Below are 19,028 nucleotides of genomic sequence, written 5' to 3'. Positions count from 1 at the left end.
CCTGGGGATTGGACCCAAATTTCTTATGTCTTCTGCATTGGGAAGTGGATTCTTTACCACTATGCTACCTGAAAGCCCTGGTTGTCTGAGGAGGCCTTACAAATATCTGAGAAAAGAAGAGAAGCAAAAGGCAAAGGAGAAAAGGAAAGATATACCCAACTGAATGCAGAGTTCCAGAGAATAAATAGCAAGGAGAAATAAGAAAGAATTCTTAAGTGAACAATACAAAGAAATAGAGGAATGGAAAGACTAAAGATCTCTTCAAGAAAATTAGAGATACTAAGGGAACATTTCATGCAAAGATGGGCACAATAAAGGACAGAAACAGCAAGGACCTAACAGAAACAGAAAAGATTAAGAAGAGGTGGTAAGAATACAGATATGAACTATACAAAGAAGGTCTTAATGACCTGGATAACCATGATAGTGTGATCACTCACCTAGAGCCAGATATCCTGAAGTGTGAAATCAAGTAGGCCTTAGGAAACATTACTACAAACAAAGCTAGTGGAGGTGATAGAATTCCAGCTGAGCTATTTCAAATCTGAAAAGATGATGCTGTTAAAGTGCTACACTCAATGTATCAACAAATTTGGAAAAGTCAGCAAGGGACACAGGACTGGAAAAGGTCAATTTTCATTCCAATCCCAAACAAGGGTAATTCCAAAGAATGTTCAAACTACCATACAACTGCACTCAATTCACATTGAGCAGCAAGGTAATGCTCAAAGTCCTTCAAGCTAGGCTTCAACAGTACGTGAACTGAGAATTTCCAGATGTACAAGCTGGATTTAGAAAAGCCAGGGGAACCAGAGATCAAATTTCCAACATGCTTTGGATAGTATAAAAAGCAAGAGAATTCCAGAAAAATATCAACTTCTGCTTCATTGACTACACTGAAGTCTTTGATTATGTGGATTAACACAAAGTAAAGCCTTTGACTATGTGGACAATTCTTAAAGAGATGAGAATACCAGTCCACCTCACCTATCTCCCAAGAAGCCTGTATAAATATCAAGAAGCAACAGTTAGAACTAGACGTGGAATAATGAACTGGCTCAAAATTGGTAAAGAAGTACATCATTGGTAAAGAAGTACATTTGTCACCTTGTTTATGTAACCTCTATGCAGAGTACATGCGTGCCAAGTTGCTTTAGTCATGTCCGACTGTTTCCAATGCTATGGACTGTAGCCTGCCAGGCTCCTCCGTCCATGAGATTCTCCAGGCAAGAGTACTGGAATGGGTTGCCATGCCCTCCTCCAGGGGATCTTCCTGATCCAGGGATTAAACCCACCTCTCTTGCAGCTCCTACATTTTTTTTACCTCTGAGCCACCAGGGAAGCCCTCTGTGCAGCGTACATCTGTGAAATGCTGGGCTGGATGAAGCTCAAGCTGGAATCAAGATCACTGGGAGAAATATCAATAACCTCAGATATGCAGATGACACCACCCTAATGGAAGAAAGGGAAGAGGAACTAAAAAGTCTCTTGATGAAGGTGAAAGAGGAGAAAAAGCAGGCTTAAAACTTAATATTCAAAAACTAAGGTCATGGCACCTGTTCCCATCACTTATTGACAATAAATGCAGAAAAAGTTGAAACGGTGACAGATTTTATCTTTCTGGGCTCCAAAATCACTGTGGACAGTGACTGCAGCCATGAAATTAAAAGACACTTGCTCCTTAGAAAAAAAGCTATGACAAACCTAGACAGCATATTAAAAAGCAGAGACATCACTTTTCCAAAAATGGTCCATATAGTCAAAGCTATGGTTTTTCCAGTAGTCATGTATGGATGTGAGAGTTGGACCAGGAAGATGGCTGAGCACTGAAGAATGTGGTGCTGGAGAAGACTCTTAAGAGTCCCTTGGACTACAAGGAGATCCAACCAGTCCATCCTAAAGGCAACTCAGTCATGTTGATACAGTTCAACCTGTCCATTTTTTTTTTCTTGTTGTGCTCTTTCCAAGGAATACTCCTAGTGCTGCCTATGAAAATAAACCCTGAATATTCATTGGAAGGACTGATGCTGAAGCTGAAGCTCCAATAATTTGGCCATGAAATGCAAAGAGCTGACTTATTGGAAAAGACTGATGCTGGGAAAGATTGAAGACAGGAAGAGAAGGGGACGACCAAGGATGAGATGGTTGGATGACATCACCAACTCAATGGACATGCATTTGAACAAACTCTAGGAAATAGTGAATTACAGGGTAGCCTGGCGTGCTGCAGTCCATGGGGTCGCAAAGAGTCATGCATGACTTAGAGACTCAACAAGAACAACCACCAGTGAACAAAAAAGTTGCTTGGTGCTTCTTTGCAAGTCAATGCACTTTGCAAACCAATGCCCCATGCAACTGTTTATCTGCTTCCTCTCACCATAGTTTAGACTGGTTACGAATTTCATATAAATGGAATCAAATGGTTGGTTAATTTCTTCTGGCTTATTTCATTCATCCAAATTCTTTTGCAATTCAATCATATTGTTACAGGTGCCAGTTTTTCGTTTCTTTTTATTTTTGAGTAGTACTTCATTGTACGTGTGTACCACAATTGATTTATTTACGTGTTGGTGGACATTTGGTTTGTTTCCATTTTCTCAGCTTGACTAAGACTGCTCTGAACATTCATGAACAAGTCTTTGGACATATATATTCTTTTTTCTTGGATAAATATATGGGGGTGAAATCATTAGGCAGCAGAGTAAGTGCATTTTTAATTTTATGTGAAACTGCCTAACTCTTTACTGTGCTGGGCTATGCTAAGTCACTTCAGTAGTGTCCAACTGATTCTGGAGAACCCCCACGGACAGAGGAGCCTGGTGGGCTACTGTCCATGGGGTCACAAAGACTCAATCATGACTAAGTGACTAAGCACAACACAGCATATTTTCTTTGAGTTTTCAAATAATTTATCCATTTTTAGTAACTGGTTTGTCTTCTTATTGATATATAGAGGTTCTTTATGTAGTACGGTTACTAATTATTTGTCAGAAATGTGTATTGTGGATATTTTCTCCCAGTGTGTGACTTGCCTTTTCACTTTCTCAACTGTCTTTCCAATACCAGATGATTTTAATGTTGATACTGTTCAACCTGTCCATTTTTTTTCTTGTTGTGCTCTTTCCAAGGAATACTCCTAGTGTTGCCTATGAAAATTTTCTTCTCAGAATTCATCAAGAAATTTTTGTTTTGGCTTTCACTTTTAGATCTGTCATCTGTTTCACTTAATTATGTATATTGTGAGGTAAGGGCTTCCTTGCCTGGTGTCTCAGACGGTAAAGAATCTGCCTGCAATGCATGAGACCCGGGTCAGATCCCTGGGTCTGGAAAATCCCCTGGAGAAGGGAATTGCTACCTACTCTAATATTCTTGCTGGGGGAATCCCATGAACAGAGGAGACTGGTGGGCTACAGTCCATGGGATTGCAAAGAGTCAGACAAAACTGCATGACTAAGCACATACACACACACACATTGTGAGGTAAAAGTTAATTGTTTTTTTAAGTGGATATCCAATTGTTTCAGCATGGTTTTTTTGATAGAGTATTTTCCTCCTTGAGTTACCTAGGCAACGTCATCAAAAATCATGATGTATGGGTTTATTTCTGTAACTTCTAGTCTGTTTCATTGGTTTACATGTCACTTCCTTTCACCAATACTATACTATCTAGATGATCATAGCTTTCAGTACCAACTTTTTTCTTTTTCAAAATTATTTTGGCCATTTTTGGTTCTTTGTGTCTCAGTACAAATTTCAGAATTTGCTTAAAAATTTATACAAAATATACCATACATTTTGATTATGGTTTTATTGAATTGAGAGCCCAATTGGGGGTTAACTTAAATCTTAATGATTGAGTTTTCTGACCCATGAACATAGTATGCCTCAAATTTATTTCTTACAAATTTCATAAATGTTTTGTAGTTTTCAGGGCATAAGTATTAGATGTATTTTATAAATATTTCTTGCTTTTTGTTATCATTATAAATTCTACTTTGTATATTTCATTTTCTAGTTGTCTAATTTTTGTACATAGAGATAGAATTTATTTTTTGTATTGACCTGTATCCTGAGAGACTTTTGTATTGACCTGTATCCTGAGAGACTTTATGTTTCCTTACTATTTCTGGAGGTTTTCTATAGATTCCTTGTAATATTTTACACAGACAGTGATGTCATCTATGAACCAATCTGGTTTTATCTCTTCATTTCTAATCTCTATGTCTTGAATTTATTTTTCTTTCCTTATTACACTGCATACAGCATCTAGTATAATGCTGGAAATGTTCTGGAGAACATTTTTAGGTTTTTTTTTTTAGTGACATTGGTTAATTTGGTCACAATGAATCATATGAGGCCTTAACTATGAAGCCCATCCTACTGTGGATTAACTCTTAATTAGTAAATTACTGCTAACCTCACTAGCAACCAGAAATGTAGAAATCCAAACAACAATGTGATACTACTTTTTATCTATCAGATTTGCAAAATTTAGAGATGCAAATAATATCAACTGTTGCTGAAGATGTGGAGAAATGGAAGTGTCATAAACTGCTAGTGAGAATGTAATTTGGTACAGCCATTCTAGAGAGAAATCTGGCATTCACTAGTGTAATTAACAAATGTTTATGCCTATTTACCCATACATCATCCAGGTATTTGCCTTAGAGAAACTCTTATACAAGTCCAATTACAAACTTCCAAAATGGTAGCAAGATAGCTAGATGTCTGTCACTCAAGGAGTAAGCAAATGTAATGCACTGGGGGCACACCAGAAAATGCTCTGCAGATACTAAAAACCATGAACTAGGTTTATATATAGTGACACAGGTACATCTTTGAAACACATCACTGAGTGAAAGGAAAAGAAAGAAAACTAATTCTATAGTATAAGGCAAGTTATATGAATTAAAGCCATATATACACACTCAACCATAGTATATATTTCATAAGAATATATATATATATATTCTTATATATCTCCAAGAGAAAAGGCAGTAGCTTGTTAGGAATGATAATTGGAAAAATAAAATAAAATAACCCAAGGATCTTGAACCTATCATAATGATGAAAATACTCAGTGAACTGAAGAATATGATTAACTCAAGTCTTTATCCCTGAGTTTAAAATAATGAAAAAATAAAATCTCAAGCTATATTAAATGGAGAGTAGGATATACACCAAAATATGTAGTGTAGTCCCATTTTTTAAAGCTTTAAACATATGGGTAGAAAAAGAACTGTATAAAAAGCACAAATATATTAACACTGGTTGTCTCAACGGGAGCATGGCTAGTAAGAGTGATTTTCAGTTTTTAGTTTTGCCATTACACCTTTCTCTTCTTCACAATAAGCATGTACAATGTTCACAATGAAAAGAATAACTGTTACTTTCCCAAAACCGTGTAAATGAGAAAATTATGTCTAACAAAATTTATGCAGATTAGCATGATCACCATGATTCCACTGAAGTGAATAAACCCCTGTTTCAGGTCACAGAACACCAATAGTCCATAGAGACATGGTTTGAGAGAATACCTGTTTTCTGAATGGTCAAGACATCACTATAGACATTTTTGGCTCCCTGAAGACAGCATTGCTTAAACACAGGTCTTTTGTGTTTTCAGGATGATAATTATTTCAATGGGTATGGGCTCTTTCTTTCTAACCAAGACTATCATGGTAATATTCAGAAACTGCACAAGTTAAAGTAATATGCTTCTAAAGCTGGAGTAAAACTAAATTAATAAGATCTTAAACCGTTAAGAAGTAATTAGAAATATAAAAGCACTAAGAGCAAAAGCTAAAAACCAACTAATGGACTATGGTGAGCATAAGAAAATTATTCCATGTTACAATAGAACCAGGAGTAGACTTCAAACTGGCAGGATAATAAGGTCTTAACATACTAGAAAACATCCTGAAATACTAATAGCAACTATGGCATGGGGGTGATAAGAAAATATGGTTTTAATTCAACATTTCAGGGTCAGAATATTCTTCACTTTCCCATTTTTACCAAAGCTGATGTTGAATTTTCTGGTGTTTACTGAGGGAGTGGGAAGTCTCTATATTTCTATAACATCCTACACAGTGAATTATGAATAATTAAATGAACACATCACGAATTTTAAACTCAAGCTTTAAAAATTAAAATGATTGCATGCAACTCTATAAATGTCTTTATATTTTATTGTTTTTAAACCCAGTGTGCTTCTAACTCTGTGTCTAACATGAATTGCATGTTCATCATTTCTAAACACACATTTCCTATGCAGTTGAAATGCTCCTACTTGCACAATTTTCTAACAATTTAATTCATTTCCTAACAGGCCATTCCCTGCCCCATTATATTAATACTGTCTAATAATTTGTTTCAAAGTGTGGTTTCCTGAACCATAACTGTCTCTAACAGAAGCATTAGTGTATATTAAAAAATTCATTTACTTAGATCCCACCCCTGTCAGGTTCTGGATCTAAGATTTGTATAATTAACAAATGTTCCTGTTTAAGGACCATTGTTCTAGGTGTATGGAGATCCTCTACTTCTGCCCTCAAGGAAGAAGGGTGTTGATCAAAGTTCATAAAATTCAAAGGTACTAATTTGGTTCCTTGTGATGGTGGCTGGAGACAATATGCCTTGTTCAAAGACCTAGGGAACTTGACTTTAACATCTTTTCATATGATTAGATGATGAGGATGAGGTTAAAAGGCTGAGATCATCTCCCTTCTATTCTTTCTTCTTCTATTTATGAGGCCGTTGAAACAGAGAGAAGCCTAGGATCAATTCCCCCAAATTCTAGAGGCCCTGGCCTGTCTCTCTTATGCTCTCCCTTCTCTATGTATTCTGCCATGTTTGAAGATTTGATTGGCTCTTCTCTAGGCAATGCTGGCAAATCGGTTTCTTGTTCTCTTTGGGTTCTTTTTTCCCCTGACACTCACAGGTGCATCTTAGACCAGCATTTTCTCTATAGCTAAGACAAGATTTGAGATTCAGGTTTGTACTTAGGGCAAAAAATAGTCTAATGAGCACCTTTGGGAAGTGTGTCTGTTTCAGATCTTTTTTAATGTGGTAAGAATACTCCACGTGAGATCTACCTCTTAAAAGGTTTTCAAGTGTACAATACAATCCTTTCACCCATAGACATATATGTTCATAAGCAGATCTTTAGAATTTATTCATCTTTCTTAACTAAAAGTTTATGCTCATTAATTAGTAACTACCTATTCCTACCCCCAACCCAGGCCTCTTTCCTCTGAAGCCTGAATCCACTGACAAGTATTTTGAAGGACCATAGCAATCAACAAATCAACAGCTTTATGGCTGGCTGTGCTGGTTTCAAGATGGCAGATGGTTAGGCTTCTGACATCTTCCTCTTTTAAATTAATTTATGCACCTTGTCACAGACATCACAACTGCCAGAGGACAAGCACAAGACTTCCCCACAGAGGGGCTGAGCTAGACTGGGTCTTAGTTTTGGCGTGTAGGATCTTTGATCTTCATTGTGGCATGTGGGATCTTTAGTTGGAGCATGTGAACTCTTAGTTGTGGCATGGGGGATCTATTTCCCCAACCATAGATCAAACCTGGGCCCTCCTACATTGGGAAGGCAGAGTCCTAGCCACTGGACCACCAGGGAAGTCCTAGCACCATTTGTAGGACAGACAGATCTTTGTCTTGTCACCCTTATTGAAAATCAATTGACTGTGGCTGTATTTGTTTATTTCTGGATTCTCATTTCTGTTCTATTGATCTGTATCACGTGGTTTTGATTACTCTAAATTTGTCTTCACTTTTGAAAACTGCAGTGTATTTATTTAAGAGACTTCAACTTAATGGAATATTTCCATGGACTGTGCAGACCACTTCAGGAGTACTGTTGCCTTTGAGCCTGCTTTGGAGTGTTTTCTGGTATTTTTAAAAATTTATTTATTTTAATTGGAGGCTGATTACAATGTTGTGGTTTTTGCCATACATTGATATGAATCAGCCACAGGTGTATTTTACTAGTACTAAAGTTTCAACCTCTGGTATGCTTCCAAGCTGAATAAAAATTTGGAGATAAGTGGAGGAATCATTAAAAGAAAAGATCATGTAAAATACATTAACATAAATTCCTGAGGACAGCCTTGAAAAAATCCTATGCTGTAGCGTTAGTGAAGATAAGCAATAAACCACAATTATTTAAAAGATTGATATCATTTGTGATATAAATCTTGTATATACAGATCAAGACACTCAAAAAGGTCATTAGGGGGGTTTATTTAGTTTTTAACCACTGTATGCTCATATTTTTCTCCCTTACATATTTTGCTCCAGCATATTTGAAATAAATGCTAAATAAATTAAAGGCAGTGAAATAGATTATTCTTTTGTATGAAAATAACATGTTTTACATTGAAGATGTTAATGAATTCTTTATACATTTTTTTCAAGTAAGAATCTATTTCCATATATCTCCATTATAGTCAATGACCTTCTAAGGTGAGAGATTCTTAGTAGATGATGATAAAAGCCTGATTTTGGAAGGGGTGGTTGGAAGCTTAAAAGAGGATAAGTGAGTAAGACTGGGAAAATACACAACAGTTTTAAGAAGTTATATTTTAAAAGGGAGCAGAGAAATTGGACAGAAGCTAGAAAGGGATGTAGGGGCCAAGAGAGCTTTTGCTTTTTTAAGATGGAAATGATTGTGTCATATCTGCATGATGATATCTACTATATGGTGAAATATTGATTTTACAGAACACTGGGGTTAATTATAAGAGAAAATTCCTTGAATAGGTAAGACGGCATGGGATCCCAGTAACACTCTAAAATATTACTCTAAAAAATAAATTAATTCTAAAGTGTTAATTTCAACATACTAACACCAGGATTGATCACCCATTGAAGTAGGGAAGGGAAGGTTTATAGAGAAGAATTCTATTATTGGGCAGTATTGAGTATACATTTGAGATTTATGACCTTAAATTTCATGTAAGAGTAGTCAGTATCCTTGGTATTTTTCTCCAGTCACTTTAAGCTGCATAAGTGAAAGCTCCAGAGATCTGTGTTTGAGCAGTGTTCAGGTTTTGTCAGAGAGAGAAAAGGATGTGTGAGTTCAAGGTGAGTATATTAAAGGCCATGATGCTAGGCTATGGAAGCCACTATGGGTAAACAAGAGGAGGGTTAATATTGAGAGATGACAATTTAAAAAGTAGTAGGGTAATTGTGTTAGAGGTCTCGATGCGGTCCCAGAATTGTTGGAATGGGTGTCATCATTTAAGTAAGCTGGAAAGGTAAAAGATGGTTCATGAATGGGGTGACTGAAAATGAGATTTCAAAGCAGTTCAGTTATTAATGATGACAAAGTCTATAAATTAGGCTTAAATTTTTCAAGAAGTGATATCATATAGACTACACATGCAATCAATACAAATGTAGGTGACTAAGTGTCATAGGTTTAGATATTTTAAAATATATTGTTCATGGTTAGAGAATAAATCATTATATTAATTAGAAAATACCTATGGACAATGAAGAAAATATCACACATCAAAACTCACTGGACACAGTTCAAGCAGTACAGAGAGGGACATGGATGGTCTTAAAACTTCTGTGAGAAGAACATTCTTAAAATTAATGAGCTAAGAGTCCTAAACAAGAAGTTAGACAAAAAAAAAAAAGAAGAAGAAACCCAAAAAACGAGAAGGAAGGAAATAATAAGAATAAAACAAGAATGCATTAAGTAGTAACATATATATATAGATAGATAGATAGTAAAAAGAATCAACAAAGGCAAATGTTTATTCCATGAAAAGACAGTTAAAGTCAATAAACTTCTGGTAAAATTAACAAGAAAAAAGAAAGCACAAAGAAAGCATAAATAATAAAAATTAAAAAGGGACATCATGACAAATAAAGTAGAGATTAAAATGATAATAGGATCTTATGAACAATTTTATAACAAGATATTTGAAAATTAGTGGCATATGGGCAAATTCCTAGAAAAGAAACATTATCAAATTTACTCAAGAATAAATAGAAAATAAACCTGATTTGTCTAATAAGCATTAAGGAAATGGAATCTGTAGATAAATGTCTTTCCACAAAAATAAAAACCCATCTCGGGTCCAGATGATTTTATAATTAATTTTTATCAGTCATTCAAGGAAGAGGTACACCTAATGTTTGCAAAATTCTTCAGTAAATGTAAACAAACAAAAATAACAAACACCTCACCTATACATTCATTTTATAAGACTACTAGACCATAATAACAAAGCAAGCCAAGAGTAATACGAAAATAATAGTAAGTAGAGGCCAATCCCACTTACGAACATAGACACGAAAATCTTAAAATATTAAAAGTAGATTTTAAATATATCCACTAACTGGCCACTTCTCACTACTTCTTCCACCACCATCCTGAGACAAAGCACCATCACCTTTTTTCTGAGTTAATATAATAAAATCCTTGCCACTTCTTTTGCCCCCATTCAACATGACAACCAAAGGGATCCTTTAAACGTGCAAACCAGGCCATGTGCCTCAGTTACTCAATATTGTCCAATGATTCCCCATCTCAGTCAGTGAAAGCCTCACAACAATCTTCAAGACCCTAGATCAGAGTCAGCCAACTGTGGCCCATGGACCAATTTCAGTCTGCTATTTATTTTTATGTGGCTCATGAGCTAATATTTGTAAACATATTTTGCATAGTATTTTATATATTTTAATGCTTGAAAAATAATACAATAAAAAGAAAAAGAAAACTTCATTGTATGAAAATCACATAAAATGCATATTTCAGCATGTTTTGGAACAAGGCTACACCCATTGTTTATAAATTGTGGATGCTTTTTTTTTTTAATTTTAATTGGAGGCTAATTACCTTACAATATTGTGATGGTTTTTGCCATACATTCACATGAATCAGCCATGGGTGTACATGTGTTCCCCATCCTGAACCTCCCTCCCACCTCCCTTCCCATTCCATCCCTCAGGGTCATCCCGGTGCATCAGCCCTGAGCACCCTGTCTCATGCATTGAACCTGGTCTGGCGACCTATTTCACATATGGTAATATACATGTTTCAATGCTATTCTCTCAAATCATCCCACCCTCTCCTTCTCTCACAGAGTCCGAAAGTCTGTTCTTTACATCTGTGTCTCTTTCACTGTCTGGCATATAGGGTCATCGTAACCATCTTTCTAAATTCTATATATATGTGTTAATATACTGTATTGGTGTTTTTCTTTCTGACTCACTTCACTCTGTATAATACGCTCCAGTTTCATCCACCTCATTAGAACTGATTCAAATGCATTCTTTTTAATAGGTGAGTAATATTCCATTGTATATATGCCTCTTGAGAAACCTGTATGCAGGTCAGAAAGCAACAGAACTGGACGTGGAACAACAGACTGGTTCCAAATAGGAAAAGGAGTACGTCAAGGCTATATATTGTCACCATGCTTATTCAACTTATATGCAGAGTACATCGTGATAAATGCTGGGCTGAAGGAAGCACAAGCTGGAATCAAGATTGCCGGGAGAAATATCAATAACCTCAGATATGCAGATGTCACCACCCTTATGGCAGAAAGTGAAGAGGAACTAAAGAGCCTCTTGATGAAAGTGAAAATGGAGAGTGAAAAGGTTGGCTTAAGCTCAACATTCAGAAAACGAAGATCATGGCATCCGGTCCCATCACTTCATGGCAAATAGAAACGGAAACAGTGGAAACAGTGTCAGACTTTATTTTTCTGGGCTCCAAAATCACTGCAGATGGTGATTGCAGCCATGAAATTAAAAGATACTTGCTCCTTGGAAGAAAAGCTATGACCAACCTAGACAGCAAATTAAAAAGCAAAGACATTACTTTGCCAACAAAAGTCCGTCTAGTCAAGGCTATGGTTTTTTCCAGCAGTCATGTATGGATGTAAGAGTTGGATTATAAAGAAAGCTGAGAGCTGAAGAATTGATGCTTTTGAACTGTGGTGTTGGAGAAGACTCTTGAGGGTTCCTTGGACTGCAAGGAGATCCAACCAGTCCACCCTAAAGGGGATCAGTCCTGGGTGTTCATTGGAAGGACTCATGTTGAAGCTGAAACTCGAATACTTTGGCCACCTGATGCGAAGAGCTGACTCATTAGAAAAGACCCTGATGCTGGGAAACGTTGAGGGCAGGAGGAGAAGGGGACGACAGAGGATGAGATGGTTGGATGGCATCACCGATTGATTTACAATGTTGTGTTAATTTCTGCTGTATAACAAAGTTGTTCAATTATACTTTTTCATATTCTTTCCTGTTATGGTTTATCCTAGGATATCAAATACAGTTCCATGTCCTATATGGTAGGACCTTGTTGTTTATTCATCCTCTATATAATCTCTTACATCTGCTAATCCCAAACTTCCAGTCCATCCCTCCCCTCCCCTCTCCCCCTTGGCAGCCACAAGTCTGTTCTCTATAGACACTGTACTTTTGTATCATTATCCATAATTTGCACAACAACCTTGTAATTTAGGCATCATTAGGACACAACTGAGTGACTTCACTTTCGCTTTTCACTTTCATGCACTGGAGAAGGAAATGGCAACTCACTCCAGTATTATTGCCTGGAGAATCCCAGGGACGGGGGAGCCTGGTGGGCTGCCGTCTAGGGGGTCGCACAGAGTCAGACACAACTGACGTGACTTAGCAGCAACAGGCCCATTTTACAGTTTACAGAGCAAGCAGCTGAAGTTCAGAGAACTTATGTAACTTACCCAAGATGAGAAGAGGCACACAGAAATTCAGGGCACTGGTAAGTATTGCAAGCTTTAGGAGAAAGACATAAAGAGTGGAAGAGATTATTAGAGGAAGAATCTGGGCTGACCAAGTCCCCTTGACATCCTGGGACATTTACATATTCAAGATAAGGATTTTGCTAGTTTGAGGAGTGATTTAAACTGGGGCAGGCATCTTTATTCGATTGGCAATGAAGCAAATCTGATTTTATAACAATTCCAAAGGAATTTCAGTTCAGAAAGAGACTTCCGAATAAATCAGTCACTAGACACAGAGATGGCAAACATGCTTATCATGTTTCCATAAGTACCGCCTGTCACGGTCGTATCACAGATAATGGCTATAAAATAAATATCACATGGAGTTAAAAAGAGCTATGGAGACAGAATGCATTGCTAAAACCTAATAACTAGTGCAAGTGAAATATTTTGTAGTATAGAGATGAAACTAATAACAGTCATTATGGACCAACACTGTTGCACTTAAGGATTACGATTCCATTTGCTCTGAGGATTGAGGATTATAATTTTATAGTTGGTAATTTCATAGCTATACAAGGTTCTTTTATGAAATCGTGTAGCAATGTTTAATGTTTCAATATCAAGTGCTGTATTTATTTGTTTCTCTTTCTTCTAGGGCAAATAAAGTTGTGAATGTTCTTTTCTGGGATTTATCAAAGTTTCCACATAAAGTTTTATAAATATGATTTCTCTATCAATCTCTTAGGTTTCTATGGTAAATCTCCATAAGACAAGTCAAACAATGTGTGGGTTTATCCCAGTGACTGATGCGCATCTGTTTTCACCTTAAAGTCACCAAGAAACTTTTTTTAAAAAAGTACTTATGCCTGTGCCTGGCACCCAGAGATTTTTATATAGTTAGTGGGATGGGGTCTGGGCTTCATAATTAAAAAAAAACAAAAAAACAAAAAAACTTCCCCAGTGAATTCTGCCAGAGTTGCGAAGTGCTGCTGTGGAGCTAGACTTCAGCATTCAAGAGTCACATAGCTAAAGGTTATCTCGATATAGGCATGATTTGTCTGTGTAGCATAGCCGTACTGTTTGTTGCACAGTGAAATTTCTAGTTACTAAGTCTCCTTGGAGAATGTCTCTAACTAACTCCCATACATCATATCCTTTCTTTGGACTTCAAATGGGTTGTGTTGTAGCCTATGTGATAAGAATGACCAGAGACTAAGATGGAAAATAAGGAACTCAGGAATTTCCTCATTTACTCTCCAAATTGCCGAGAAAGGAACAATGATATTCACATGAGTCCATTTCATTTCATTTCAACAGATGGCAGTGTTTGGGAGGAACTGTCTTATAGTGATTAAGAGTATAGGATCTGTAGGCAACCTGATTTCAGTTCCAAGTTCAGCTAAGAAGCTCTGTGACTTGTCCTAAATTACTTCCCCCTCTGTTCCCTAGCTCACTTGTGTTAAAAACAGTGCTAGCATTAATTTTCAAGATCAGATTATGTGCATCAACAAATTCAAAAGGAAGCTCCCATTTCTTGAATGCCTTTTGTCTCCATTATATCCAGTTTCCTTTTGTTCAAGACAGGGCTAACATTAATTTCTACCACAAAAATAATAAATGCTTTCCCTATCAAGTATTATTATAATCTGTTTTAGGTGAAAGCTATAGCTGAGAGGTTCAATGAGGATGATAAACCTCTGGGTTTATCGTTACTAGATATCTGAGGGCCCGCAGTCTAGGAAGACTACAATGCTATTCCTAGGTGATCTCATTCACTCCAGTAAAAATAATTCTACATACATCCACTTGTATGTAGATGATTCTGAATCAGTATCTATGGTCTTGACCCTCTCTTAAATTCAAATTCCATACTTACAAGTTCCTTTGGGTAATCTCCAACTGGACATCCCACGTTGTTTTTTAGTTGCTAAGTTGTCTCCAAATTTTGCGACCCCATGGACTTTATCCCTCTAGGCGCCTCTGTCCATGAGATTTCCCAGGCAAGAACGCTGGAGTGGATTGCCTTTTCCTTCTCCACGGGAACTTCCAAACCCTGGGATCCAACCCACATCTCCCACACTGGTAGGCGGGTTCTTTACCACTCAGCCACTAGGGAAGCCTGGACATCCCACAGGACCCTCCAGTTCATCATGATGAAACTAACATTTTCCCTGTCATACTCCAGTTTCTACTCCCCTTCTCTTTGCAACATTGTATTACAGCCTTACCATCTACTTCAAAAACAAGCAGAAAGAAAAACCAAAGGAACAAAAGACAAAACAAAATATTACCCTATTCATCTACACCTCTAACAAGCTATTGGACTAACTAGTTTTATTTTTCTTCCAAATATCTTTTATATATATTTCCTCCTCTCTAGTCTTATTGAGCTCCAGTACTCTTGCCTGGAAAATCCCATGGGTGGAGGAGCCTGGTAGGCTGCAGTCATGGGCTCACTAGGAGTCGGACACGATTGAGCGACTTCACTTTCATTTTTCACTTTCATGCATTGGAGAAGGAAATGGCAACCCACTCCAGTGTTCTTGCCTGGAGAATCCCAGGGACGGGTGAGCATGGTGGGCTGCCGTCTGGGGTCGCACAGAGTCGGACACGACTGAAGCGACTTAGCAGCAGCAGTCTTATTGAGAATACCTTACCCGGCTTGGAAGGCAGCATGGCAGAGAGGAAAGAGAGTGATAAGTTAGTTATCTCATCACTTGTAGAATCATCATATAAAAACTATCTTTGGCAGCCTGAGAAGCAAAATGAAAAGAGTGCAAAGCCACAGGACCAGATTGTAGCTCTGCCACTGACTTGTTGCGTTGCCTTGGTGAAGGGACTGAACCTTTGGTCCTTGGTTGTTTCATCTGTTAAATGGTAATCCTAAAACCTATTCTGCATGTAACACATGGTATAATGGAGATAGAAGACATTCAAGGAATGGGAGACTCCTTTTGAAATTGTTGATGAAATCATCTGATCTGCCAAGTAGCATTGTTCAGCAGCCCAACAGAGATTTTAAAATAATTTTATCCTTTATCAGCATCTCTTGCAAAGTGTTAATGTGAGATCTAACTTGCAATCCATCGTTATGCCTCAAAAATCTCCTTCTCATCTTTCTTCATTCCCTTGTACCACTATCTGCCCCATAGTCTTCCCCATTGTCAGCATTCTCTTTCCAACTCCAAACCCAATTAAAATACTGACTCACCAGGCTTAAAAACCATCCAACCAATCAAAAAAAAAAAATCCTTATTCCACTATCACCTCATCTACTTCTTATAATACAGGTCTACCAGTCCTTCCTCCCAGTAAGCAAAACCCCTTAGGCATCAGGAGGGGAAACGAGGAGAGCAAGTGGCATTGGAGGGAGAGGGAGAAGAAACCAAGAGAATAAATATAGGACTCTCTTTTTCTTGGAGGGGGTGATGCCTATAAAATTTTATGTCCACAGTGTTTATCCTGTGACAAGTGTTATTGTTCAAAACATGGACATCTTTTCCCTTGTCTATTGCAACTACTTCTTAACCTGATTTCCATCTCCCTTCCACTAGTCTCTCCATGCCCCGATCTGGCCACCTTGACCAGTCCATCTTTCATATTGCTCTTGGAGGAATTGTTCTCCTACTCCTACACAACAGCACTCATCATAGGAATCTGTCTCTGCTCCCTCCAGCCCAGTTTTCCCACAGACCATAGGGTTAAAGCTAGAGCCCTTGAAACAATGTATCAAGTGAAGCACAATCTTCCCCTCCTCCAGTTCTCCAATCCCACACCCTGCCCCTGCCATTCACTCAGTGTACTAACTAGTGAGGACACCCTGTCCTATTCCAAGTTTCACTGAATCTGCACATGTTGTTCCCTAAGCCAAGATAATCATTCTGCCTTTCTTCTTTATGTGTATGTTTGTATGATCAGACTTGAGAGAAGTGGTATGCTTTTCTTTCCCTTATGATTCACAGGGACATCTATTTCTGGTATTTTGTATAATGCATTCATTAGCCAACAAATAGCTATCAAGTGTCTCCATGCCCCAGGTCACACAGTTCTCCTAGAACAGATCCAGGAGGAAAAATCTTGCTCCTCTTTGCCTTTCCAGTTCTGTGTTCTTTTCACTACATTATGTTACGTTCTAAGTGCCAGATGCTGTGTCAGGCATTAATGATAAAATTATCTTGGAATGGGCATCTGTTATGAAAGCCCTTAAAAAATACAATGTCTGCTTTACTTGTGTGGTAACTAGTTTTTTAATGTAACTTGAGTTGTAACTAGAGTTTTCTGATATTTCTTGGTAGCATTAGGGAGTACAGTCCTAATGCTAGGCCCCTCTTTTTTTTTTTTTTTAATAACTGTGTCTCACCCTATTAGGCCACATGGTTAATCAAGACTGAAACATAATTTCTAATTTTTTTTTTACTACTGGTGACATACATCCCTTTCTATGACCAGTGGAAATACATTCATATATTTACTTTCCTTTCCAGGCAAGGAAAAAAACCCTGAATGACCTTGCATGGCCTCAGGGAAAGGAGTGGATGAAACCCCAGCTGTGGCAGAGAGTTCCAATTTACTGCCACTCTGCTGATTATATGCTTGCATATTTCCTGAAATAGTGAAAAGCTGTCCAGGCTATAAAACAAATGGAAGACATACAATGTGGCTGAATGTGGGGGTTTTAGAATCTGGGAGAATATGGTGAACTGAGCCTCAGTATCTGTACTGATGCTCTCAGAATATGCAAGGAATGTTGGTACCACTTAGGAATCAAAGAGCAGAATGTGATTTCTTTTTGCAGACTTCCTAACTCAAGGTAAAGAGGTGAACCTGGCTGATACTCCATCAGCTTCCTGAAATGAGACCCAGGAATAAAGATACTGTCACATCAAATATCACAGTATTTGGAAAGCCTATCACTGTGACACTCATATTTACTATGCTTTTTAGCCTAGAGGGTGCTTTTGTAATCACTATCTAGTTTGATCATACTGACAACGGTAAGGACAATTATGATTGTCACTATTGTCCCCATGAGGTAACTGAGGCACAGAATGGAGATGACTTGCCCAAAGTCACTCAGCTTGTCTTTAGTGGAACCCAGATAAAAATCCAGATCTGTCATTTCATAGTATTACATTGCTGACTTTTGCTTAAAGAAATCATTTTTACGTGTATGTGTGTGTGTGTGTGTGTGTGTGCTTGGTATGTGAATTCTTGTCTTATTATGAACATTAAAGTATTATGAGCCACAGGAAACTCAAACAGGGGCTCTGTATCAACCTAGAGGGGTGGGATGGGGAGGGAGATGGGAGGGAGGTTCAAAAGGGAGGGGATATATGTATACCCATGGCTGATTCATGTTGAAGTTTGACAGAAAACAGTAAAATTCTGTAAAGCAGTTATTCATCAATAAAAAATAAATAAAAAAATATTATGAACCAGTGACCAAATCAGATTAAGAGACATAATAGCATAAAGTGGGATAGGTGACCAAAGTGGGAATTAATTTTAGTGAATTCCCATTGGTAAGAGGAAGTGTTTAATTTTATACCAGACTCTAGAATAGGCTGATCTCCTCAAAGAGATTCAGAACAGTATTTTTTTCAGTTCTACATCTTCCTTGATTTAAAATAATGTGCTCTTTATAGAAACAGAGGCATGAGTAGAAGAGGCAGAGAAGAGAGCTACCTGTTTTGAACTTAAAATATCAGATGCCATGCTAGCTGCTGGTCATTTCATCTCATATTAGCCTCACAGCATCTCTACATAGTCCTCTTCTTCCTGGGACTGAGGAGATGTAGTACTTTTTGGGCTAAAACCAGGAGATGCGGTCAGCCTATTCGAGGTAAGCAGAATGAATGCTATTGAGTGACTTCGAGATCTGAGGCCCAGGGTGATGGGGAAATTGCCCCTAGAAGAGTATGGTTTGCAGGGGATATTTGTACATGTAAACAGAAGTTTCCAATCATTCTTTCCATGAAATTCACGTTTTAAGTTCATATGTTATGGGAATTAATATGCTGCATTGGGAAGCATCACCAACTCAATATACGTGAGTTTGAGCAAACTCCAGGATATAGTGAAGGACAGGGAAGCCTAGAGTGCTACAGCCCATGAGATTGCAAAGAGTAGGAGATGACTGAGCCACTGAACAACAACAATTTGCTGCACTGGAAAAACAAAACTTAAAATCAATTTTAGACAAAAAGATGTGGTTTGAAAATATATTCAATTAAAACGTTAACATTTACAGCATGTAGGCTCTGACTTTGATTT

This window comes from Bos indicus x Bos taurus, chromosome X (genome assembly GCF_003369695.1).
Source record: "Bos indicus x Bos taurus breed Angus x Brahman F1 hybrid chromosome X, Bos_hybrid_MaternalHap_v2.0, whole genome shotgun sequence".
NCBI classification, from domain to species: domain Eukaryota; kingdom Metazoa; phylum Chordata; class Mammalia; order Artiodactyla; family Bovidae; genus Bos; species Bos indicus x Bos taurus.
The sequence above is the reverse complement of the archived record's forward strand: the minus strand, read 5'-3'. Positions refer to the sequence as shown.